Source organism: Zonotrichia albicollis, chromosome 2 (genome assembly GCF_047830755.1).
Source record: "Zonotrichia albicollis isolate bZonAlb1 chromosome 2, bZonAlb1.hap1, whole genome shotgun sequence".
Lineage (NCBI taxonomy): Eukaryota > Metazoa > Chordata > Aves > Passeriformes > Passerellidae > Zonotrichia > Zonotrichia albicollis.
Genome location: NC_133820.1, coordinates 41,610,230 through 41,634,274, shown reverse-complemented (window position 1 = coordinate 41,634,274; position 24,045 = coordinate 41,610,230). Strand labels below are relative to the sequence as shown.

At 42.5% G+C, this 24,045-nt stretch overlaps 1 protein-coding gene across 4 annotated transcripts in view; it reads left to right on the top strand.

Moving 5' to 3' along the window:
* The first annotated feature begins 7,366 nt into the window (after window positions 1–7,366).
* EPHB6 (EPH receptor B6) overlaps window positions 7,367–24,045 on the top strand; it is an 80,635-nt gene continuing 63,956 nt past the window's right edge. For 3 of the 4 annotated variants that reach the window (XM_005494955.4, XM_026797958.2, XM_026797961.2), the window contains exon 1: window positions 7,605–8,044. The gene's annotated coding sequence lies outside the window, so the exon portion shown is untranslated. Of the gene's footprint in view, window positions 7,564–7,604; window positions 8,045–24,045 lie in introns of those variants that run through there. The other variant, XM_026797959.2, reaches the window with a different exon arrangement.

Sequence of the window (24,045 nt, the reverse complement as noted above, 5' to 3'; positions counted from 1 at the left end):
GGATATTCTCCTAAGCCCTCCATTTGTTGCTGATGTATTTATAAAGACATTTTTATTGTCTTTTCATTCCACTGAAATTATACAAAGCTGTATTAGGGGAAGTTTACATTGGACATTAGGAAGAATTCCTTCACTGAGAGCACTGCTGGTCACTGGAACATGCTCCCCAGGGAAGCGGTTTCAGCCCCAAGCTTGTTTGAGTTCAAGGAGCATTTAAGTCATATGGTTTAGATTTAGGCAGTCCTGTGAGGAACAAAGGGTTGGACTCAGTGATCCTTATGGGTCCCTTCCAACTCAAGATATCCTGTGATTCTATAATTCTTTGATTCTATAATTCTATGATTCAGAGTGAAAAGCAAGAGAGCTGATGTGATTGTAATATATTACTCCCAACATGATGAAGATAAGCAGTTCATTGCTTTTGTTACCTTCAAGGTGCTTACTCACCTTCTGCAGCTGTGCTGCCTAATGCATAGGGGGTTTACTCTTTGCATGTTACCGTGGCTAAACCTGTGTGACTTCACACCTGCACACCCTCAGTGTTTTCCAGATTTACTCAACAAGGGCATTTCAGCAATTTCTAGAGGCATTTTCAGGTTTAGCTTTATTTTCTCGCATAGTTTCTTTGCGATTTTCTTTCTTTCTTTTTTGCAGCTTTATTTTTGGTGGGAAGAGAACAGTTTCATACACAGACTGCAACAGCAAGGGGTACTGAAAACACATCCCTGTTATGGGATACTCAGTTTCAAAGGCCTCATACTCTGGGGATTGGTGTATGGCCACTTAAAACAAACATCAGCTCTCTTGACTGTCCCTCCCCAGCCTGCCCACCCTTTGCCTTCCCACCCATCTTCTAGCTGTAGCATTTTATTCAATTCCATAAAGTCTCCTCCATGTACACCAAAATTGTGCATTTAATTTTTCATGAATTAGTTTTCAGACAGATCAGGTCCTTGATCCAGATCACTGCACAAATCTTTGCTGATAGTACTAGGAAGGTGATGAGGAAAGGGCAGAGAAAAAAAAGAGTGTAAGCTTATCTGTCTCTGTAGAGGTTCATATTCTTGTGGAGTTGAAATATCTGTGGGACTACGGCCTTAGAAGTAAATTCCCATTTTGCACTACAGTGCTTTTAAGCTGTTTTCTAGAAATATGTTGCCACCTCGGGGTTCCTGAATATGCCAGTCTGTGCATGGGAGATTGAATGAGAAAGTAATTTTTCTGTTGAGATGTTTCCCTGTCTTACAAATAATTAAGCATTGCTTGGGGAAGAAACTGGCTCAGACTGAGACCCAGGAGCTGCCAGGATACAGACCAGTTCTGTTCATGAAACACTTTTTCTGCCAGGAGATTTATCCAGCCATTCACTCCCTTCTCTGAAAAACTCCTGAAATAATTACATTAAGTGGAGCTTCATGCTAAACAAGATTGTTTTAACACTTCCCACGTTCTTTTTCTCTCTGAAAGAAAATAAATAATTTTATTCTCAACTAAATTTGTAGTTCTCCTTTCCTACTCATTTTTCAGCCAAGAGCTAAATGAGAAAGGCAGTCATTTATGTAACCCCTCGATGCAAGTTTGGGCAGGCTCACAGACCTTTACTGATGGGTCTGGACATAGGGGGGCACCAGTCACCCTCTTTGGCAGCCAAAAGGAAAACTCCTGTGGGTACCTTACATTCTTTCACAGAAGCTCAGCTCCATTCCCTTCAGTTTCCTGAGGGTGTGAAGCCTTCACCTCTCTGCCTTTCAATGTCAGTAACTTAATGTCCTTATTTTTCTACTGGGCTTCCAAGAATAAGTTGTATGTTATGTGATCTTTTTACCAGGGCGATTTTGCTTAAATCCCAGAGCACTTAGGAAGTGCAACTTCCCTTTCCATCTACGTAACTGTTGGTACATTTTTTTTCCACTAGAGCATAAGCATGCAACTGAAAGCAGAGCTTTTTGGAATTTTCTGCAGCTTTCTGGAGTCATTCTTCAGATGAGCAACAGTCACCGAAATCCAGCACAGATCTCCTTAAAGCATGGAATATTTCAAACACTCTCATGGAAGCAACAGAACAATAGGATAATTGCAGTTTACTTGAGCCTCTCTTCCTTCCAAGTCAAACAGACATTACTGAAAAAAATACAGTGATTCTTTGTCTGCGCTGTTCCAAAAGGAGTTTGTAGTTTCTAGTTTTCACAGGAGAAATTAGAAATTTCTTGCTTGGTCAAAAACTGTGGTTGCAGCACACATCCAAAGGAAGTGAGTGAGGCTTGGATCAACACGGATCAGCAGATAGACAGGGCTGATCTCAGGTACATTATAGAATATAGAGGAGATTGTAAAGCATACAAGTTCACAACTTCAATCCCTTTGTAAAAGATATACCTATACATTCATATTTTCTAAATAATTCATAGGACTTCAATAACAACATATACAAAATAAATAACCATCTCTCTAACTGCACATTTCTGTTCCTCAGCCATGGCTGAAGAGCTCATGTATTTTACTTTTTCTCCCTTTGGCAGCTTCAGAAACCCTGTAGTGTCTCATGTTCCAGTAAGCAAAAAATTAATTTGCAAGGTCTGGGTATTCAGGTGAAACCTAGTAGCAGTATTGAACTTACACAGCTGGATTGCAGGTCTGCACAGAATTGACTAAATAGTGTCCGGTCCCAGCAAGGAACAAGGCTTAGTGTAAAACCAGTCATGGATTCCCAGGCAGACACTTCTCTTTTTAAGGTTCCCCAAATCCTAGTCCACAGCAAAAATGGCTGGTTTTCCCTCTGGCTGTTAGCATGATGACTGCTGGCACTCAGTCTGCGTGATGAGTGTGTTAGAACACTCAAGTTGCATAGGTAGGATGCTGGAAAATGGATAGATAAACAGACATTCAGACTGTAGCTCTGGTGAACTGGCACAAGTCTAGCTGTTTCTTCCCCTTTGAGACTGTCAAGAAAATTTGCAACTGGCCCGTGCCAACTGAGGAGAGAGGTTAGGATGCAAAGCATAGAATTACAATGGGCAAATGTTAATTCACGTGCATGAGGTGTCCCAGCCAAACTGGGGCAACTCGAATGTGGTTTTACACACAATTCTTATACCCTTAAAATATTCAGGTAATACATGATTGACTGATCACTTACACCCACAGTACTGATTATTAATAACAGTAAATCTCTGCAAAGCACCTGCATTTTTGCAGAATTCTTTCTGCTTATCTGTTGATCCAGACATCCCTGGATTCAGTCTTGCCGTAATTACTTGCTCTGATGCCAGAAGATGCTGGCAAGATGTGGTCTAAGATGCTGCTGTTATCTTGGTTGTCAAAGTCCATATTTCCAGGACTAGGTTACCCTTTAGTTTCTTTTACTTAAGTAGGAACAATACTAACTTCGGTAAAATTTCACAGCTTTGTGACAATACAGTGTACAATATGAAATAATATTATGTTAACAAAATTAATACACTGTTACACTATAAAGATTGCTTGATATAATAGTCAAGGAAGATAATTTTCATAACAACTGATACACATAATGAAAATAATAATTAAAAATACAGGTGGGTGAATAGTCAGCTAATGTAGATTGTGGTTTTTCTCCTCTCTGGAATTTATTTCCATTAAAGCTCATAAGCAAAGCCCTAAGCAGAAGTGAATGACAAAGAAGGAACAAAGCAGAGAATAAGCCTGGTTTGTAAGCAGAAGAACACTGCTTGTTTCAAGGGAGAACTGAGACTCAGAAGCCTTCTTGGTGGTAAAAAAAAATCTCATTATTTGTGATAAAGATTTAAAAAAATAATTAAAAAGCATGACTGTATACTGATGGTTGCCAAGAGCCAGTGTGGAAACTGTAAAAGTGCAGGGTCTGGTCTTTCACATTCCATCTTGAGCTGCCCCTCAGTCCTTTGCACTTCTGTGCTTCCCCAAATTATCTTCAGTTATCTCTTATGAATTTTGTGTAGGCTTCTTCTCTTTCTGTGCCAGGCTTTTTTAGGGAGAAAATACCTTTGTACTTCACCAAACACAGCAACAAACAAAACAACAAGGCTTTGGATATAGGGTATCCAGAAAGATATTACAAGGTTTTAGTTTACTGAGCTGTATGATTATTTTCCAGAAATCTGTGAAGGAAAATGTGCTATTTCAGACAGTTGCAGTGATAAATTTGCTCTTGAAAAAATCTTCTTGAAGATTTTATCCACTGAATAGTTCTGCTTCAAAACTGCTTGTCAAACATGTTCTCTCATGTATAAATAGTACCCTCTTTATTTATTCTTTACTCTGCCTGCTATTCTATTTGCTGTTCCCAGCTCCTCCCTTTCTTCTTCACATCTCTTTCTTTCCTTGTGTGTCTTTTATAGTTGCACTGTGTGTATCTTGCTTTCCCTACCTCTGTCTCCCACCTCTCTTACTCTTACCCTCCTTCTTCTCTCCTTTTTCTTTGAAATTCTATTCCCCTTGTCTTAGCCTCACCCCTCCCTTTTATCCTCCTCAGCTATTCTCTCATGGGTGGTTTTCTTCTCTTTGGTTTGTGTGGTCTGCCCTGCACATTCCAATTCTTTTCTCTTCAAGACCTAACACGTTTCACACAGTGAGGAGAGTATTTGATAAATGAATTATGCTTTGCTGCTTTGACCATTGTTTTAATAACTGCAACTTTAAATACTATGAGATCTGTTTGTGTGTCTGGACATTTGAAACTCACTATTGTGTGGAATCATGTCTATAAAATGAATGTCTGTCTGTGTAATTTGGAGTACATGATTGCCTTTATCAGTGTCTGCAAACTTTCTTGATCACATATCCCTCTTGGTAAAAGGCTTTAGCATACACCCCCATTATACATATATTTACTTATTTATAAATTTTGTACTACTGAAGTTCTGTTGCTTTCCTCCTGCACACCAATGTGTTGCCTTGCATACCCCTTTGGGGTGCATGCAGCCCTCTTTGGAGATCACAGCTCTCTATCATGCCAGCCACACTGTTGCATGAGATATGCTGGTTTTGTCACAATTAAGATTCTCCTGAGAATCTGATCCGTGCGTGGTGGTTGGGATTGAGAGCTTTTTCTTCTCTGTTTCTGTCATGTCGGCTGTGGTTGTTTATATATTGAGAGGGCTGAGGTTTTCTGGTAGGGCGCATTAGTTTGCCTAGCAAAGAGAAGATTTCAGAAACTGGAAATTTTTTTTAAACATGCACATTCTCCAGCATTGCAAAATGCTGCAACACTGGACAAAAAACATTTAAATGCTGATGTAAAAATAAATCCTTTGTAAAAGACTGACTGCCAGCTATCCTTTCACCAGGTGAAGTTTTGAAGAGGGTTTGGATGTTGCATGTGCACGCGTGCACAGGAACTTTTCTCAGACTTCCCCATTCAGTGTAGCAGTTCGCTCATGCTTGGCTTTCATTCCACAAGAAGGAGGAGGAGGAGGTTTTGGGGGGAATATTCCGTTACCATAAAGGGGAGGAAGTGTTTCTGCAGCTATTGAACAAAGCAGCTAGTTAACCTCTTTCCCGACCCCGGTGCAATGGTACAGTCCCACTGCTCCTTTCTAGGGGCCAGATGCTCCTCATAGTAGTAAAACAAGGAAGAAAGGAAAACATATGTGCAAAAATTTGCTACCCAGCTAGTAAGGACCAGATTCCAGGACGAGCTGAATACCTGCAATTTCTCCTGAAGTAAATTTCTTTTAGAATCAGATGGGGGGAGGGAGAGGGAGGGAAGTTGGAAGGAAAGAGGTCTGTTGTAATTGGTGTCTAGAAACCCCCACAGAGAGGATTAAGAAAGAAACTATGCTGTCTGGGAAGAAGTAGGTATTTGTGTTACTCTGCATATATACAGAACTGCTAGAAAAGGCTGTGCTCTGTGGAAACCAGCCCTAGCTTTTTGAACACTGAGATGTGTCACTGTCTGCTGATGGTACTTCTTTTAAGCAGAACTTTATTGAATGTGCTTTTTCCTTTTGTATGTGTACCAGTGTCTTACGTCAAAGGGAATCGCGGTCACTTTCTATTGTGTGTGTTGTGAAGCTCATACTTCAAACCAAAGGGAGTTACTTTGGGAACAGAAGCCCAAAATTCTGCTCTGTGTTATCACAGAAGCATTTATGAATTGTAAGGCACTGGGTTTTGATATCTTTTCTGTCCAGTCCTAATCCATGCTGTGTTTAGTTCACTGCACCCTCCCTCATTTTCTGCCACTCGGCTGTGTAACTTACTGGATGGTAGGAACAAGCAGAGGGTAATGTTGTGTCCCTCATCCGCTGGCATTTCTCTGTTTGCAGCCCAGTGACATTTCCAGAATGAATAGGTAGACTCTTGTTCTCATACTAGCAAGAAGCAGGAGACATCCAGAAAGATTCTTCAAGAAAGATACTTTCAGTCCTTTCTTTCCACATTGGAAGGTGAGGTTCTCTTTTGGAAAAACTAAGAAACCCTCTTTGATTCACCCACATGATTGAAGTTTGTCAGTACCTAGAATCAAGGAAGCACCTTGCTTCTGTGACATTTCACAGAATCACAGTGTGGGTCAGGTTGGAAGGGATCACAGGAGGGATCATCTGCTCCAACCTTCCTGCTCAAACAGGATCATCCCAGAGCACGTGGCACAGGATTGTGTCCAGATGGTTCTGGAATATCTCCAGTGAGGGAGTCTCCATAACCTGTCTGGGATATCCATCCCAGCGCTCAGTCACCTGCACAGTGAAAAAATTCTTCCTCATACTCAGGTGGAACTTCCTGTTCATCAGTTTCTGCCCACTGCCCCGTGTCCTAGTGCATGGCACCACACAGAAGAGCCTGGATCCACCCTCAACACCCTCCCTGCAGACACTTAGAGACATTGATGAGCCCCGTCTCAGACATCTCATCTAAAGGCTAAACAGGCCCAGCTCTCTCCAGCCTGTTAATAAATCTTTTTAGCCCTCCACTGGACCCGCTCTTGGAACTCTGTGTCTCTCTTGGACTGAGGAGTCCAGAACTGGACACAGCACTCCAGAGGAGCCTCTTCAAGGCTCAGCAGAGAGGAAGCATCGGAGAGTAAGCACAGATGCACGAACTTGAGCCTGGGTTATACAGACCAACAGGAGATGGCACACAGTAACAGGGATTTCAACAATGTCAAGAGAGACTGACCAAGGATCAGACTTGTGCAGCCACACTGTCCTTCCTGACCTGGACCTGGCAGGGGTAGGGGCTGGGCCAGGGGCTCGGCCAGAGGTTGGGGCACAGCTGCGGCCGCGCTCGGGATCCGCGGAGAGCAGGCGGTGAGGGAAGACTCTTTTGGAAAATCCCCCTCTGGAAGAGGCTGCCTGGGGGAAGCGGGAGGGGTTCGGCAGCACAGCCTGGGATCGCGAAGGGAAGCCGGTGCCGCCCAGTGACCCGCCCAGCGGAGCGGCTCCGAGGGGAGGCTGCCGGCGGCCGGGGGAGCCGGCGGGGCGTGCGGCACACAGGATGGCGATGGGCGCGGAAGTGACAGGAGTGGCTGCAGCCGCCTCGGAGTGCGGGATCTCGCAGCGCCCCCACCCCCATTTGCCGTCGCTGGGCTTCTGCGAAGGAAAGCAGGTCGGGGGGGCGGAGAGAGAATGGAGGAGGGGCACGGCGAGGAAGGGAGGGAGGGAAGGGGGAGAGAAAGCGAGAGAGCGAGAGGAGCCCGGAGAAAGGGATAAGGCAGATCCTGGGAAGCGAGAGAAAGAGAGACTCCTACAGGAGGGGGACCTGGGCAGGGAGAGGACATTGCCGGTGAAGGGCCTGGAGGGGAGCGCAAAGATCGGGACTGCTCACAAGCATCCGACTTGTTGAAAGACGTCGAGCGAGGCCAGAGACTGTGCCCGGGGCCGTGGGACAAAGCGGCGTTGGGCGCGGAGCGAGAGGGAGCTGGCGCTGGCCCGCCGGGATGGTGCAACTCGAGCGGTGAAAATGGTCTTTGTCCAACTTTTCTGATGCCGGGAGGCCGGGCGGCACGGCTCTAGCGGGAAAGGCTCCTGCGAACACTGCTCGAGTAATGCTGGGAAGTGGAGGGGGTGTTGCTGGAGTCCTGCACAAGGTACCGTGGCGGGCGGGCATTGTGAGTCCGGCCGGAGCGCACGGAGCGAGCGGGACGTGGTGGGGGTACCCGCGGGTCTCTGCCGTCCGGGGGAGGGGGCACAGAACAAACGGGGACTACTTCGAAAGGGGTTAAAACTCCTCAGGCGATGTTCTTTTTGCTCCTTTCCCGGTGTGTGCTGTTCAAAGGCGGCGTTACCGGGACCCTCCCCCGAGCGCACGCCTGCTGTCAGGTGCCGGCCGTGGGCTCGGGGAGGACAGATGTGGGGAATCGGGTCACGGCCTCTCCGCTCACGGAGACTGCCATCATCCCCAGTGCCCTTCCACACGGCCGTGGTGCCTTTGGTCTGCTCCCACGAGCCTTGTTTCCCCTCTCTCCAGCCCTGGAGAACCGTAAGGAAATGCTGCCTTTGAAGTCTCTGAAGTGGGGCTTGATGGATGCTGATGTGGGTTCGCGATCCTCGTGGAACGACACAGGGGAGGCTGTGTGGCCTTGTCTATGGGTAGGGTTGCTCAGCGCTCTTGTGGGGGACAGATGGCTGTATGAGTGCTTGTGGCAGAGAAAAGCCATGTTAGGCTATTTTTCAAGGAGATGATGCAAGTTACTACTACTCAAACTAAATAAATCTGTGAATGTGGGAGGGGCTGTTGTGATGGGTAATTTTAATTTTGCCTTTTGTGGGATCCACTAAGATGATTTCACTTACTCTGGAGTTTCTCTTGCTATTACCACACTCATTCGGTTGGGAAGGAGTGTGAGTATCACTTGCCTTTCCTACAACTTCCAGAAATCGGAGAGTGAAGATGGGGAAGCAAATCTCCTCCCAAGGGGCATCCTTCACTAGCAGTGATACCAAGTCATGCAGATTCATGACGAAGGAGAGTGAGGGGGCAAATGGAAACAACAAAGGAGAATTAGCTGCCACCAGACACGTCTGTTAGAGACACAAATCTGTAGCCTCAGCTGCAATGAAGGAGGAGGCTTCCTTTTTCATTATTTTATAGGTTCTAATCCAAAACATGGAACTGGGTGTGGGTGCACCTCATGTTTAGTCACAGCTCATCCACCTGCCTTAAGCCATTAATACAAGATTTATTGGCTACTATTAGGTATTTCTTCATTCCCAGTTTGAAATAATTCCAATGCTGGTGTTCCATTGGGAGAAGGAAAGGAAAAGATAATCTGCAATCTAATAATCCTTCTCACCCCATCTCATTGCAGAAAAAAATACTGTTTTTCTCTAGAAGTTCATTCCCTAAATTCAACACCTTGCACTACTTCAGTTTACTTTGCTAATGTATTGGCAAGCTTCAGATAACTGCACATAATTGCATCCTTTCCTTTTCTGCCTTTTTACATGTATGCTCTCTGAGACAAGTTACACAGGTGCAGTTTTTAATTCCTTGACTTGTGTGCCCCTTTAGCCACTAAACATCTTTTCTTGTCTTCTGAGTTCTCTCCTATTTGACATTCTTGCACTGAGCTGCTCAGAATTGTTTACATGGCCATGTGTTTTGATTTTTGGAAAAAGCATCACTTTGGAGCACTTGATATTGTATGAGGTAGGATTGTATCTCTTTCTAATTTAATCACTGAAACCCCACAGAAAGTCATGTTTTCTTGCATTGTTCTGAAGTTCTCAGCTCTTCCAAGCTGTTATCTGTGGCATGAGCACCTTAGGACTTTTTGGAGGGGGCTGGGGAGGAGATGTCTAATTCTTTTTTCTTTTGCCCAAGGCTGCTACTGTCTTTGCCTCCCGTATTTTTCTTGGAGGCTGACCAATGGCACAGTGTAAATCCTTTTTGGGGGGAAGGCAGCTGGTGGCTCCAAGGAGACAGCTGCTTATTCTCCAGCGTGCTCCCATAGGCTGCCAGCAGATGTGTCTGATGAGGGAGCTGATCCCTTAGCCCATTGAGAATTGTCTTCCTTACGCCTGTAGGGATTCACTGTGTGGATCCCTCTTTGTGCCCAGGTGCAGATGGCTTCCCCTTCTCCCCTCTGATATTGCATGTGCCATATGCAGAGAATCATGTAAGAGATTAGTCTATTTCTCCCCCCCCCCTTATCTCTTGTGCCTCCAATTAAGACAGTTTTGGTTTTTGGCCAACTTTCCTTCCCTGGATTGTCAGAAGATTTATGCATACTTTTCCTCTGGTTCAGGAATGCTCCTGTCTTCAGATCTGCTTTCCCTAAAACCTTAGTTTCCTTGTATTTCATTATCCATCAGCAGTGGCTGTGCAGAGGGTTAACCTGAAGTCCCTACAGATTAGTGCAGAGTGCTTTTGGAGCACACCTAAGGTTGCACAATATATTTTTATTTTTCATTTCTGTGGCCACATTGCATGTGTTTACTGCACACTTAAACAGCAGAAGGTGGAAGAAGTACAAATTGGTGGTCAAGCTAGAGCTTTATAATGTCATTTAGCCAGCAAACAAGAGGGCAGTGTCTTCTAAAAAGGGTGCTGTCATCAAAAAGTATTTATTAAGAATATTCCAGATTGTCTGGTTTTAGTCATAAACATGTGATGATTTTTTTCAAAAATCTCAATGACTTATTTCTGTGAAAAGTTGATTAAAGGTTTAGGGGGAAACTGATGAGCCCCTATAATACTGTCATTATTTAGTCTTGTTTGCTGTTGGCTTTTTCCTCGGTTGGTTTTTTCCTTTTAAACTTGATTTAGTATTATATTACAGTTATATCTTGCTGTTGATTTTGATTTTGTTAGCAAGTTTTGTATCATCTTACAGAAATACAGGTAAGGTATTTCTTCCAGCTACCGACTGCATGCATTCAGCAGTTTTCCAACTCATTGTGACCTTATACTTTAGCTTCTACCTGATAAATCTTGGGTTGGATATCACTCTTCTCTCATGTTTGCTCTTTGGCAACCATGAAGTGTCATGGGTTTCAGGGGTGTTCACAAATGTAACACAGGTGTATTTTTTAAATAATTCTGTAGATGTTGTACAACAGCAAACTAGCACTTTTTCTCCAGTGCTGCTGTGTAAACAGACCCCCAAAAGGATAAAAGCTCCTTAATTGCTCATGTCAGCCACAGCAGTCAAACATGTGAGCAGCAATTCTGTAAGAAAAAGCCATTTCATGTTGTCACTCTTCTCACACTTGATTTATACAAGGAGTTTTAAACTTAACAAATAGCTACACTAGTACTTCCTTCTCAGAGTCACTCTGTTGTGCTGTCAAGAAATACTCCTCTGCCACCAGAAACAGATTTTTATCGGAAGGGTACTGTTAATATATATTGTGTTTTAAAAAATACAATTAAAATGCATGTACTTTTTGGAGATCTTGTCACCTTATTTTATACTGAAGGTGCTGTCTTGCCTCTTAAAAAGTCATCACGGAGCAAGCTGATGCTTCTGTCACAGAGGTCCTACTTGAAGATTGTTCTTGAGACCGCTTCTGACAAAAGCTCTTCTAGTCACTGGTTTCAATTTTCCGTGCCTCCAGAGGCCCCTGTGCATTCTGCTGCTCAGGCCTGCTTGTCAAGAAGATTTTTGTTCAGACGTTTCACATGCACACCCCCACGTCCGTGTGCACGCGCGTGTGCGCATGCCCGTGTGTGCACACAGCTGCGGGCAAAGAGCAGGAGAAGGGCTGTCCTGGCAGCAGAGAAGATGCTGGGTACCATAAGAACACAGCCTCTCCAGCCTGAAAACTGCAGTCTTACATGTGAAAGCTGAATCCTTAAGCTCTTGATTCACCTTAGGATGGAAATTCTTGCCAGCCCAGACCTGCACATTGAAACATACATGACTTCATTTTCAGACAGGCTTTTTTTTCCCCCCCTGTCTCCTTAAGCTTGCCAAGTAAATGATTCCTCTGCTGATTCTGCAGTTTCCAAGTACAGTTTTTTGCTCTGTGCCATGTCTCTGGAAAATATCCAATGTGTCTAAATCATGTAATTAAACCCTAGAAGCTAAAGACTGAGAACTACTGGCTCTTTGTAAGATATTTCTGTTTTAGCATATGATGTTTCTCCAAGTTACTGTAAAGCTTTCAAAGCTCCCTAAATGACCTGATCTCTCTCCCACTTACTGCAAAACACTCACATGATATGAATCTGTTTGGCCCAGCTGACCACTTCAGAGGCAGTGTGTAGGATACTGACGCCTGTGTGGAAGCCTTTAGCATCAGGCTTACCACAGGCTCTCTCAGATCCTGGGGATGTCTGCAAATGGAAGCATGGTTCCTTGGCAGAACTCTCTTATCTTCTTAACTGTTCTCTAAGAAGAGAGTGGGATGTCACAAGAGGGACAACATTACAGATCCTTCTGGGCTGGTTTTGAATAATTTCAATTTGGAAATTCAAAGTGAGCTGTTTATAAGACTGTTTGAATTTCCAAGTGTTAGGTTTCACTCACAGCTAGGATCAATTTCATTCCAGTACGCAGAATCTGGAATGCTTTCTGCACCAGGAAGATGTTTGAAATTACTCCTTCTTGGGTTTGAGCCAGGAAGAAGCTGCTGGAAGCACAACTGGATTGGGATGCATGCCTGTAGTTGACTCCCAGATGGTCCCTTCCCTTCCTAATGTCAGTAGGCTTTCAGCTGGTGCCAGCAGCAAGGGGGATGGAAATACGTACTGACATTTTCACTTTTCAGTGAATTTGCTAATCCCGTTTGGTGCATGTGTTGTCCATAAAGGGGCTACCATATCAGCAGTTAGCACTGCCATCACTATGGTGTCAGGAATGGAATAGTGCTGTGAGGAATGTTTGTTTCATTGCTAGTGCTGAGAGGATCTTAGTGGTCTTCTCCTCTTCCAGTATCTAACCACGTCAGAAGTACATAAAGATGTTTTCATTTGATGTGAGAACAAATTCTGGTGACTTGAGTGCAAATCAGCAGTCTGTTAAAATCTAGGGGATAGGTAGAGGCTTTGACAGAGGGAATTTTCTTACTTTGCACGTGCCTTGTTCTGCTGGGACATGTATGTGGAGTCAGATGCTGAAGAGTAATTAGTCTTCATTTTGAGCCTTACTGTAGCTACCTTTTTGCTTGGGGCCCCAGGCTGAGCACCAGAAAGACATTTGGTGAAATAACGTAATGGGAATGATGCATGACTTGTGCTCCTTGTTTCAGTCAGAATTTCTCTTAACTCAGACTGCAAGAATGGTGTTGATGGCTGTGTGTTTCTCATGGATGATTTTACCACTCTTGAATTAGAAGTGGCTCTGGATGGTCTCAGAGAACTGCAGGTTCTTGGAAGAACTAAGGACATCTTCGGGCAGAAGATGGAGGGCCATGAAGGGAGGGCCAGAAAAGGCCAGGAAGAGGGGTGTCCTCTTCTGAAGACAAGCTGAGATTGTTCAGACTGGGGAAGACTCTGGAGTGACATTATTGTGGCCTTCCAGTACCTAAAGGGGAGAGAGTACTTAAATGTTCCGGTACCTAAGAGAGCTGGAGAGGGACTTTTGGCAAGGACCTGTAAGCAATACAATATCTGGGAAAGACTTCAGACTTGAAGGGTTAGTGTAGAGGAAGGAATTCTTTACTGAGAGAGTAGTGAGGCTCTGGAACAGGTTGCCTGGAGAAGCTGTGGATGCCCCCTTCCTGGAGGTGCTCAAGGCCAGGCTGGATGGGGCTTGGAGCGACCTGGTCTAATGGAAGGTGTCCCTGCCCATGGCAGGGGGTCAGAATTAAATGGTCTTTAAGGTCCCCTCCAACCCAGACCATTCTGTGATTCTGTGAAATCAGATTAGTGACTAGATCCCTGTTACCTTAGAAGAATAGCTTTTAAAAATTGTCTCCTAAATAGATTCTTTTGATTATGTCTAATGGGTTACCCTGTGTGTGTGATGACAGAGTGTGAAGAAAGCAAATCAGTCTTCAGAAACAGAGTAAAAACAGTGTTTGATAAATTAACACCTACTGGACAGTCCTAATTGAAAGGATCAGAATAGGGTCTGTTGAATTGTACATTTCCTGCTTCTCTTGGCCAATAGTCTGTACCAGGCCACTGTACCAGACCAGTGTTGAAAAGCGTTGTGTATATGAAAATGAGAATGGGAAGGGGAACTTGCCCTAAATCCTTAGAAAGTTCTTTTAAAATTAGTTTTTAGATTATTTTTTAAAGGCTTAGCCTTCCCCTCTTCCACTCAGATCACAGCATATCAGCCTGGCATTTTCTACTTTTTTTTTCTTTTGTGCCTCTGAACCTGTGGTGTTGAAATTGTACAGTCCCTGACTTCATGGCACTAATGCAAATGCACAGAGACTATTTGTGTTTGACTGTGTGAACTTGGGTGCCACAGCACTGATGAACTGGGAGCTCAGTGAAGAGCAACAGAAGTGATTAGGTGACTACAGGGAATTTTTAAAATGCTATTAAAAAGCACTAGCTTACTGATGAGTGAAAAGGGTTTGCTCTGGAGTAGCTAGAGTACCTAAAAGACTATTGACAGGATTCTAGGCAATGTGCTGGCCAAAGGAAAAGGGCTGGCTCAAATTGCCCAAAGTAGATGGGTTGGGGTTCAGTATTAAGGTGTGTTTTCTTCCAGCAAAGGTCCACATAGATTGTAGAAAGTCATGGAAGCCTTATTGCTAATGACATTTAAAACTATGACTAGGGAAGCCTAAAGAAATACACCAACAAAAATCCTGCAGTTGATATGGGACTGTAAGCCAGATGTTGACTCTAAATAAAGGTGCCCATCCCCCTTATTTCATTTCTATTATTATAGTTTTGCCATCAGCTGGGGAGGTGCTGCCTTCCTGACAGAAAACATGTCTTGGATCTGCTCTGTTAAGACCAAGACTGGTTGATATCCAAGGAAAGGAAGTGGTGTATTGTACTCACTCCATTTTAAATGTAATCCTTTGGTTTTGAGGTTGAATGTGGATGTAACAAGAGCAGTGAGCCCCAGCATTCACACTGAAATATAAATAAGCCTTTGAGACACAGAGGAGGCAGGATGAACTCTGAGAATTATGTGTTGTTGCTTTCATCTCTGGCACAAAAAAATAATACAAACATGCATTAGAAAGAGATGCTATGAGCCTGAAATATCCTTCTACCGTAACCTGCTTGGCCTTCCCTTTTCCTCTTAAGACTATTTCTGTTCTGCTGAAGTATTAGTGGCACATAATGTCCCCATTTCCTGAGGGTGGAAACATCGAACTGGAAATGCAGGACGGAGGAGGAGGGAAGGACCTGAGAACAAAATTGGCTGCTCTTCAGGCTCTGCCAGTGGCAAGTTCAAATTTTTGGTAGAGCTCTCTAACCCACTTTTGCTACACATGGGCTCTTTCTGATGCTTCACTAAACTCAGGTAATTGTTTCAAGCAGTCATTGCCATTCAGATCATCTCTTCTTTGGAGCATTCATCTGATTTCTTTTCTTCAAGCTGCTGTTTCTGCTTCAATTCCCTCTCAGTTGTCTTGTAGATGAGAGCCAATTTTGGGCAACCTGATTCCCAAAATCAAAGTGAAAACCTGGTTTTAGCCTTGAATCAACATGAATCATTAGTGTTGTTCTCTAAATAATCATCTAGATGGTGACAAAAGTTGAAAGAAACTTAGTGTGAAAGACCAAGTGAGATGTTTCTGAAGTCCAACAGAACTTCTGTAATGTCTGTTCTTGTTGCTCAGTTCAGTCATTTTAACAGTGAGACCAAGGCACTAAGATGAAAGACAACTGAGTCTGGATGAATATTATGGGTTTCAAGACTGGGACTGAGGACAGCAAAACTGGAGAAACCATATATTTTCTTGCCTTGGTTGTAGATCTCATAGTTCTTTTCTCTGTGTTCTCAAGAGGTTGCTGCCAAGGTAGCTCCCTAATTGCCTGTCTGCACAGTGAAGTAACACCTCCTGCAAAAAATGGCTGTAGACAGACTGTAGTAAGTGTTGGTGTGGTGCACTTCTCAGAGTATGACCAGTGCAGCGCAGGGTTGTTTTGTGATGTTGTAATACCTGACGAGAATGTGAGACTCAAACTAGTAGTAGAACAGACAGAATTCCCATCTTGGCAAACAGTGGTCATAAAAGAATGACGGCTGTGTAGTAGAGCTCTTCTCTGGGCCATTTTCTCCCTCCCTCATAGCTTCCTAGTTTTGTGCATATATTTCCACATCAAACGCTCTAATTTACGTGCTGGAGCTAAAGCTTGTATATTGTACAGCCTGTTGGTGCAGTCAGCAGAATGTAAGGGAATCAGCTTGACTGAATATAATTTTTTATTCTCACTCCCATTTGGGGAATATGCTATGTTGCAGCCCTCTGTTGAGGCAACCTTATGAACTCAAAAACTGGTATTTGTAATTCTGTGGGGTTATAACTAGATGGAAGGTACCTGGTAATCATTTGCATGGAGTGAAGGTAGGAAAGTAGGTTTGGACAGCAAGGTCAAAGCAGTGAAAAAGTCAGTAAAGTGATCATGCTTCAGTGCTTTTCTGCCTTGTTGTTTTACAAAGAAGCATTCTTGCTTCTCTTAACAGGAATAAAAACAGTGATGATAAATAATGCTAGTAATTAACTAGTTTTAAAAGTAGCCTCTATCTGCAAATGCATGAAGCCAACAATTTGTGAACCAAACTCTATGACAGCCCAAGGCTGTGAAACTGATTAAAATGGAAAAAAGTAGTTTTAATTAACCCTTAAATTATGAAGCACATTCTCTGCAAACCCAAGCTGCCTCATTGAAGCCAGACAGGAGGTTAATAAAAAGAGCTGCACTTAAATTAAGATGCTTTAATATTATTAGTCCTTTCTGTAATCTGTTTTGAAATGACAGTTTCTCCCATGGAATGAAAGGCAATTTGAAAATGATGGGAATTCCCATAGAAGAGGAACATTATCTTTTAACCGGCTGTCAGTGCTGCCACTATATCCCAACAGGCAACATAACCTTGAATTCTGTGAATACAAATGACATGGATTTTCTGCTTATGCTAAATATTTCTTACTGTAAAACCCTCGTGAAGTCAAAAGCAAAATTAGAGATGAGGACAGTGAGCATAATTTTGCAAAAATTGAAATTCTTTAGTGCAGCTGAAGAAAATATTAATCCTTACTAAAGGATTTTGCAAAAGTGGTCCGCAATGAACAGTTTAAGAAAAGTATTTTCAGCTTGTTCTTTTTTTCCCCTCCATTGTATCTTTTGAGTGTTTGTGCATGGATCTAGCTTCATATATTTCTAGACATGCCATGTAAGGCTACATTCTTAAGTTACAATGGGAAAGAGCATTAGTATAAAGCATCTCTTTTCTTAGACTTATTAATATCTTAGTGTTGCAAGCCGCTCTCACTTTTTCTCCTGCTCAACCCTTCAGGCCCTTGATTTCTTTTCCAGTGTGTCCTGAAAATGCCTTTAAGGCTGTTGTGCATCTCTGTGTTTGGGTTGTCTTTGCAGATTTGCAGTTGCATTTGCAGACTTGGTCAGCAAATGTCAAGGTTATTTTTCTGATTTGTGGCATTGCTTGTCTGGCCATTGCCAACACTAAGCTTGGCTTCTTTACCACTTTCCACCCATCAGCAAACAGAACTTGGTATACAATAACTTTAATTTCAATTGAAAAAAAAAGCATGATCAGCATTGCTGAGTAGATGAGAACATGATTTTAGGGACATTCTCTTTACGTCACTGTCGTGGTTTAACCCCAGCTGGCAGCTGAGCAGCACACAGCTGCTCGTTAGCCCCCACCCTCCCACCCCTCCCATCCCAGTGCCATGGGAAGGAGAACTGGGAAAAGGTAAAAGACATGGGTTGAGATAACAACACTTCAAACAGTCTAATAATTGTAGTAAAATAATAATAATGGTGATGATGTTGATGATGATGATGGAAAGGAAAGGAGGAAAGGGGGAGAGAGGCATAACCCCCAAAAACTACAAGTGACTCATGGTACAGTCTCTCACCACCCGCTGATGGATGCCCAGCACATCCCTGAGCCATCATCAACAGATCCTGGCCACGTCCCCTCTGTTTATGTACTGAGCATGACATTCCAGAGTGTGGAATATGTCTTCAGCCTGTTGGGGTCAGCTGTTCCTGGCCATGCTCCCTCCCAGTTTCTTGTCCATCTCCTCACTGGCAGAGCATGGGAAATTTAAAAGTTCTTGATTTAGAGTAAGCTTTACTTAGCAACAACTAAAACATCTGTGTTATTAAGAGTATTCTCAATCCAAAACACAGCTCTGTGCCAGCTCCTAAGAAGAAATTTAACTCTATCCCAGCCAAAACCAGGACAGCAAAACATTCTTTGTTTAATAACCATTTATGAAAATGTGTTATTTCCCTTCCCCTTTTAAATGCAGAAATAGGATGCATCTTTTTTCTTGTTTTCAGACGTCTTCTATTATAAAATTTCAGTGAATTTTGAGGTGTTTGTTTAAAATTAAGTTGTATCAGAGAAGGAAATTTTCAAAGAATTTTTAGTACCATAGATTACTTTCACCTGGAAGTTAATAATGTGGTGATCTTCTGGGATACTTGAGACTAGTATTCTAAACTTAAAATTCTGTACTTAGAATTTTGGAAATACAACATTTTACATAGTGCTTAACAAAGGTTTGCAGCTGTGCCCTAGAGTTTGTGAATTGCATATTTTTTTCTTTGCTGAAGCCTTATGTCTTCCTTTTGTACAGATGAAAGTATAATTGTCGAAGATAAATTATACTTGAAGTTGATAACATCATGTGTATTTCTACATAGATAAAAGTGCAGGGATCTGTGCACAGTTGTACTGAGAGAGGTATCCTGAGGAATTAGAGTAAAATCAATAACAGGACAGTAAAGCCATACCCAGTGGGTACAGTTGTCATCTTCTCTTTCCATCAAAGAAGATAAACGTGATGGACAGCTGTTAATTCATTTCCCCCTGTTTGCACAGTCTCCTTTATTTACAGTATGAAAATTCAAAGGGAGTAATTTCTGTATCACTTCAATTCCTGTTACATTTTAGAAGAGTTTCCTGTTATATTTAGAGAAGAAGCAAGTAATGGATAACATAAATAACAATTAATTTCCTCACATTTTTCATTCTATAATGCTGTTAATATTCTGGAGCTGGGATTTTGCTTCCCGGCCGTAATGTCAGAAACTTGATTATAATTGCCAATGTTTCTTTGAAAACGACACAAATCAGTATAAAAATTGTCAGTGAAGTCAAATCTTGTTAGGTGGGAAGAAATTGTTTTCAGGAACTTAGTTGTGTTTAATATGTATGTAATTCAAGTACATAATAGATGGAAGAAAGAATCCGTATCTTTAATCAGAATATTTTTTTAATTGCTGTAGTTTCAAGACATCAGTGTCCATCTTTGTTAGGCATAGCAAAACATGATGTGGAGGCATTGAGAAAGGCTCCAGAAACACGGGGCAGCTGTGAATTAATTTTACTTAGGAAGAAAGACTAGATTTACAAGCCAAGCTGTAGAGCTGCTCTAGCCAAGTGTGTCATTGGCAGAGCAGAGTGATTTAAGGGAAAGCACTGTAGTTATCTAAAGAGATGCTAACCTGGCCTCCTGTGTGGGTTGGGAGATCGCAGAGAGGCTCAGAATCTCCCCAGATACCTTCAGGCTGCACCTGGGGAGTCATCGGGAGAGAGCTGTTCTGCTGTCCATAGCTCCCTTTTTAATTAGTGCAGGTCTTAGTTACCCTGGTGAACATGATTCAGCTCAGTCCACTGACTGTAGAGGTCATTTGAGTCATTATGCTTCTAAGTTGGGCACCCTTTTAGAGCCTCAAGGGTTTAATAAAAATTCATGAAAATAAGCATCTCTTTCTTCACTTTAAGAGCTATGGAAGTTCTTAATTTGGATACCACTAGGAAATGTATAATCAGAGCATGGAAGATCAGCTTCACAACGCCTGGTGTTTCCATGGTAAACAAGGAAATAAATGCCTTTCTTTGGAGAACATTCAGAATCAGCTTTTGGAGTCTCATTGTATACTTAAGGGATCCCAAGAGGAACACACACAACTCTATCTAGATAATCTGTAGGAAGCAAATGATCAAGCCAGCTATGAAGTATGCTCTTGAGGAAGTATTCCTTTAAACTTAGTTATACATTTCATCTAGAGCGTTTCTCTCAAAATTAAATGAAGCAACTGAACAGACTGTAAAAAATCCACAGGTTTTTTTTCCATAAATCTTACACTCTTCTCAGATATTTTCAAAGTAGTTCGGAGTCATTAAAAATAATCTCAATTAGTAACAGAGGATAAAAAGATATACAGCAGCTATTGAAATTATCTGTTTATTTAGTCAGTCATTTTTCTGTGGTGCTTTATGTGTCCCCGTAATAGAATTTTTGAAGAAAACACATTAACTTCATGATATTAAAACCCTGAGCGATAAATTATGTGTTGCTCCCCCCCCCCCCTTCACTTCCTGTTTGGGGCGTAGAAAGATTGCTATGAATAGCAGTTATTGTAATTATTGTGTAAGAAAGAAGGTAGGCAATATTATGTCATGCTCAGACTGCTGGACAGGCACTGAGTGACAGCTTTTCATAACAACATTGTGGATTTTATCCCAGTGAGCCCTGCTGCAAGGGCATCCCAGTGGCAAAGGAGCAATTATAGTAGGATAGAACCGGGGGCAACAAAGGACGGGGGGAGGCCTTTTGCTTGATGTGTAACACTATCATGATTCCCTATTTATCATGAATGAGAGGTATTAATTCCACTTTTTGTACTCTGCCTAAATGTGATGAATCAGTGTGCCGCACAAATTAATTGGAATAGTAGTTTATTGACTCTCCCAGATGTTGTGCTCATTTATCTTTTTAATGGTTCTTGCTGAGAGATAATATTAAGCTGATATGAGTCACAGTGCAAAATGTGCAGGAGGAGGAAAAACTGTGTTTGCAAAGGTACAGCATTTTCGCTACACTGGAGCGTTCTTGAGGTGCATTTATTTTCCATCTAGGTCCTTTGTGTGAGGAATAAGTATGACAAATACAGGGAAAATTTGTGGAATCAAGTGTAGCAGAGGGAAATTAGACCCATATAATGATTTCTACTGTGAAATAGGCCTAGAGGAGTCAGTTAACAATGAATGAGGAAGAAGCATTGTTCCAGTGGGAGGAAACAAGATGATTTGGAAAAGTTCTTGGAACAGATAAGAAGAATTGAAAACATAAAAAATTTGGCACTGTTACGACTTCAGCTTCTATTAGTAGAACAATATCAAATAGGTAAAAATACTTTGTTGCACGAAGATAGACATCTTTCCAAATCTGTTAGAAGTTCAAAACAGGGCTTGGATGAATTCCTAAGGAGATATTAAAGTGAATCAATTGGGAGATATTCTCTGGTAATCTTTGTCTTACATTTGTGGATACCGGAGGAAGAGGAGAAAAGTGGGTCACATAGAGGTCAGGCTTGCAAGCCATCTGCACACAGCACTTCTTCCTGGCACTGGAGACACGGAGAAAACTTGGCTTAGGTGGACATTCATCTGCTTCTGCATTTTCTTATGTGTTGAAGTGTAGAACTCAAAGAAACAGCTATATTCAGGCCCTCATCTTTTCTCCAGAAAGCTTGTGCAGTACCTGAACAATCCTAGATTTTTTCTTAATCTGAAATGCGTGCCTGAATTCCTCCTGTGGAAGCCAGACAGATGCATGGTTCTGATGAGTGGTAAATTTGATGTCAGGTTCTGCAGGTGGTGTCTGTCAGAGGGAAATAGGGTCACTGTACTTTACTTTCTGATCTGAGACTACATATTGTCTGTGTAGTAAGTTAGAACGTGCTTCAGTGAAGGTCTGTCCAAAGTTTTATGGTTGGAGTCAAGAGGTTGAGAAAAGGAGGGGTTTTGTTCAAATCGTAGGTCCAGAAGAACCTGTGGCCAGCGCAGAATTAACACAGTTTATCTAGCTGTCACTGTTTTTGATCAGTCTCAGAGTGCTGTGCAAACCCCAGAAGAATAAAAAAGCAGTCCATTCTAAGGGGACCCCTCTTAGGTTTGTCAGGTGCATGACCACCTCCATCAAGACTCCAGACATATATCATTGGGGTGCTCTCAAATAAGTGACTGCACAAACCTTGGAGCAAACCTTCTTCTTTCTTAAAAAAAACACATGCATTGATGAAAGGGAATTCTCGATTAATGCTGACCTGTTTGGCAGCACTGGTGCCCTATGGCTCTTCAGGTGCTATCACTGACAATGCTTGAACTTTGAGGGAATCCTTTATTTACATAAAGAAGCTGCTGCAAAGCTACTGGCTGCATGAAGTGCTTTGCTGCAGCTTGGGTGCAGCATGGACAGACAGCCGCCCTCTGTGACAGAACTCTCACAAGCACAGAACTGTACTACTGTCAGCTGTTTTAGCACATGTGGGAGCACTATCACTACTGAGCGTCATTTGCCTGGAGATAGTTCTGAAGTGTTCCCACTTCAAGATTTGAGTTCAGAAAAAGTGAGAAATTACAGCACCGGCCCTGTCTGGTGAGAATAAACAGGACTTAAACAGTGCCAGTCAAGCCAGGAATGCTGTTTCACATTCAAGGCTTTCCAGCTGAAATGGCTTGTGTTTTCAGTCTTGGATAGAAGAAGCTTTGAGGTGCTTGGCAAGAGCTGACTCTCTTCTGTTGAGATAGGAAGCAAAAGAGATCAAAGGAGATTGTGACTACATATAAGGAAGAAAAAAATCCCCAGTAAAAAAAAAAATTAAATTTCCCATTTCAATGCTGCTACGGAAGCCCCAAAAAGTTGAGGAATCTCCATCCTTGGTGATGTTCAAAACTCACCTTGACAAGCTTCCCAAGGAACTCTACTCCCTTGCTTGTTGTTCAGCTAAGAAACCAGGATTCTTGGAAATAGTGGTGGTGATTGTATTTATCTCTTTAACTGGGAACTCAAACACAAATTTTGGTAATCTGGGTACCACAGTGATGGTGCCAAAGTAAACAGTCATGATAGCTTTGGTGAGTAATGTAAGGAGACAACCCAGAAACTTCCGTCTCCCATCTCTTGGAGCTTGGATTTACAGTAAAAATATTATGAGTGGTCTTTTCTGGCTGCTTGGGATCTTCACAGGGTTGAATCATTGAAAGACATTTTAGTCCTCAGGAACTGTCACTTCTCAGTTTAAAATTTTCAGGACTTCCAAGGAGATAGAAATCATTCTACCAGCTAAGGAAATATATGCCTAAAAATAGGTTATCATAAGAGGTTTGACAGCTCGTACATGAGTGGCAAGTTCATGTACTTGGAGGAGAGAGAGGAAGAGAAAGGGTATTTAAGGAAGTTCTTCAAAGGATCCTGTCCACAGAGTGTGTATTGCTTTGCAGTTGGATTTGGAGGAGTGTGGGGAATAGTGGATTCCATAGCAAAGAGAAGTAATCTTGCTGAAAGCAGTTTTGGAGCAGGTAACTAGCTGAGGTGGCCATGGAAAGGTGCTTGTGTGGACAAGAGGAGAGGGTGGTTGGAAAGTTGGGATGGTTTGAGGTTTCTGTTTACGTAGTTTGGTGTAGGGTAGAAGTAGTAGGAGAACTAAAGAATGAAAGATGAGCGTCTTTGGGTGTAGTCAGATTCTGTACACATCAAGTGCTTGGGGGAAGGGCAGGGCCGTGGTTAGCAATTTAGGGGCTTGGTACTCTTTAATTCACAGAGGCTAGTGCTTCCCTCCTACTCTCCCTTAAATGCTTCCATAATGTTCTCTCTGTCCTTCATTGTGGAGTAAGCATTTTTCATTGAGGTGTGGAAGAGGCAGAAAAAAAAAAATTAAAAACCCAAAACCTAAAAAAAAAAGTTACCTTTTTTATCTGCTAAATCACAACCAGCTTTTTGATTTAGCCACAGTTTATTTTGAGAAAAATAATTGCCAGCCTAATCCAGACAAAGGCTGCATGATTCCTCTTGAAGAGCAGTGTAACTTTGGTGGGATACAGAGGAAACCAGGATAAGACAAAGAGATGTTGTAAGAGAGATGTGCAGGTGAGGAGGGCAGCAGAAGAACAATTGGTTTCCTTGGAGCCAGAAATTGTTTTGTGTCTGGTTTTGTGTATGAGGGATTTTTTAGTTA